Here is a 3,167-nt window from a genome sequence, read left to right on the forward strand (position 1 = left end):
TATAAAAAAAAAAAAAAAAAAAAAAAAAGATTTTTCACATATTTTACCTTTATTCTATACAGCTGTTTCCGTTCTCGTCAAACCGGTCAGTTGACTTCCTGGTTCTATGAAGCCCCTCCCTCAGAAATACTCAGTGGGCTCAGACTGGTTAGCTGGCCCAATGTGTTTGTGATTCGCGAACCACCTAGTGCACATTTTCTGGAAATGTCACACCACCTTACCATTACTGGTAGTTGCGTGTTCCAGGGGGCGGGGTTTATGTAAGTTATAGGCTTAGTGATGTCACAAACCCAGGAAGAAGCTCATTGTAGTCCCAGCAGCCTTTTCTGTAGTCCTTAAACAGCAATTTCTTTCAAATAAAATAACTCCCTTTACATTGAACTTTGAGCGTTGTAACGTTGCAGATGTTGTTTATGCTTTAACAGCAACATTACACACTAACTAAAATTTAAAAAAGTGAAATCATAATCAACCACCCATTTAAAATATGAGTTGAAAAATGTACAAAAGCATATAACCATTAATTAACAACACTGTAGCTCACAGTCGATTGGTCTTTAAAGTTTTATAAGTCAACGCTAAAAATTAATTTCCATTCCTTACTTCCAGAATCTGTTGCACACTATAACAATCTCTCTTTCCTAAATCAAGTGTTATTAAAAAGACGGTTTCTGATTTGATTTAGTTCGTTAAACGTAATTAACTTAAATAAAATGTTCATTTACGTTACACGTTTGTTTCTCGGTTACACGAGTCAGTGAGTTTTTGACTCGAATAAACGATTCGCGAATGAATCGTACAGACCGGTTCAATCGATTCACCAGCAACAAGATCCGACTCAAAAGATCGAATCGGTATCGCTAACGAATCAGAATCGCTGCTATACGTAAACTGCTGGGTTCCACAAACGAGTCCCATCCCACAGATCGCAGTCGAGCCCAGGATATCACAGCTAACGTGCTAAAGCTAACCCCCCGGCCCAACACGTCAAAAAGGCCCACCAACACTTCACCACACACATAAGGCCACAGAAAGACAGCGCAGTGTAATAACGCCCCATCCCGACCGCAAGCGAACGCTGCTGCTGCTGTAATAAATCAAGCCTATCTCACCCGTCAACCCCCTGGGCTATATTTCCCTCGTCTTCCACGGCGTGCCGGAGCTCCTTGGCACTGCTGCTAGCCCAGTTGGAGAGCAAGCAGTTTATCCTGTAGGTGCTGGCCTTGTTGTCGCTTTCCTCCGGCCTGGGTGATGGTGGTGGTGGTGGTGGCTGTGAACCGCTGCCGGGTGGGACGGGTGGCGCTTCATGCAACCCTGCTGCTGCTGCCTTGATGGAAATGTCGTAGATGAGGATGAGGAGGGTATTGATGATGGTGGTTGACATTATCTCAGCACGCCTCGCTGCAAGTAAAAACGCATGCCCCTTGTTCATATTCCCAGCGATCAGCATTAGGGCTTTGTAGTCCTTATTTTAGAGCAGCTGACGCCGGATCCGCCGCCGAGCCGGTCTTCTGTCATTTCCCGCCGTCCCCGTGTTTCCATTCAACGCGGAGCCGCAGAGCTTTAATGCTAGTGCTGCTATTCGCGTTGACGCCACCACAGTCTTATAAACGTCAAACGCCGGAGAGTTGACACTTATTGTTGTGGATGGTGGTTCCGGTGCTGACCCGTGTTAGTCCGGTTCACCTGAGACGTCTCCCACACACGCATCCATAGCGTTCGCAGGACCTTTCTGTTCCGGGCTGAATCCGCTGACCCTCGGATCCATTCAACCCGTCTTCTTAGCAGCGCTGCCAGACAAACGAACGTTTTCCTTCCCCCCTGTTCAGCGGATGAGTTTGAGTCCGGGCCGCGAGAACGAGTCTGTAAAACGAGCTGCGCGAAACCAGCGCGAAAATAACGACGTGCCGAACGCCACAACCAACGGAATCAATTAGTGGCTCTTTTCCCCATAGCGATAAACTGTTAGCTAAATCCATACAGTGTTTCCAATATGGCGTATTCCCTGAACCCCGAAATTCAGTACGCATGTGTAGGATTTTAAACCATCAGCAGCACACACCCCCGAGCAGCAACCCCACCCTCTGAACGACTTCAAGCGAGGAGGACGCGTTTGAATTTAAAACTCAGCCTGTAATCAGTCTTCACCGCGAGCGACGCGGCGCGATTAAACACACGCGACACGCGCGAACTCAAAGCAGCTTAGTGATTACAAATGGTGTGCACTGCAGCGTACTGATGCATCTAGATTTTTTTTTTTTGAATTACATATTTATAAAAAAAAACTACAATATTTTTTTCCTTCGATTTTCAAAACACCAACACAAAAAATAAACCACAACAACAAAAACCACAATTACAGACACTGGTCAAAGCACTGCTTGTAACATTGCAAGTAGGCTATCCACATGAAATAAACACATCATATTACAAAGTTCAACATGTATAGATATATATGCATTTGTGTGTGTGTGTGTGTGTGTTTGTGTGTGTTTATATACACATACATAGCCTATAGGCCTATTACTTTAATATTATTAAATATTGTGAAAAGCCCAACACACTCTGGCATCTAAAATATTTAAAGATATCGACATTTATTTATATGATGATACATTTATTACCATTTATTTAAGGTCACCATGTAAGTCAGTAATCAAAGGTCTCCTACTAATCCTAGTTTTTCACATCTTCTGAATTTCTTAAATAATTATATATATATATATATATATATATATATATATATATATATATATATATATATTTATACACACACACACACACACACACACACACACATCATATATATATTTATGAATAATTCCATTTTAAATACATTCTTACATTTTAAAAAAAAGAATATAAAATGTGTTCAAAAATGCTACATATGTAACAAAGCTGTTTTCTTGATGGCGCACAGATGCAGAATGTGTTAGACAATCAAACGAATCTGCTGACAATTATTGAGGGAAACATTGGGAAAAAAGCTACATATTTTTCCATTACCAATTATGCAGTTCACTGCTTTAATGGTTTGCCAAAAAAGAGCCCCAAATCAACTTTTTAATGCTAAACAGTACACAAACTCTTAAAGAAACTATATGAAACTGAAAGCAATGTTGATTGTACTATGAAAAGTGTGCAGCAATTTAAAGGAGGTAAAACAA

The 3,167-nt window shown here is 41.5% G+C and overlaps 1 pseudogene; it reads right to left on the reverse strand.

Annotated features, from left to right (window-relative positions):
* Positions 1-3,167, reverse strand: part of LOC122144652 — a 23,439-nt pseudogene that overhangs the window by 18,635 nt on the left and 1,637 nt on the right.

Source organism: Cyprinus carpio, unplaced genomic scaffold (assembly GCF_018340385.1).
Source record: "Cyprinus carpio isolate SPL01 unplaced genomic scaffold, ASM1834038v1 S000006747, whole genome shotgun sequence".
Lineage (NCBI taxonomy): Eukaryota > Metazoa > Chordata > Actinopteri > Cypriniformes > Cyprinidae > Cyprinus > Cyprinus carpio.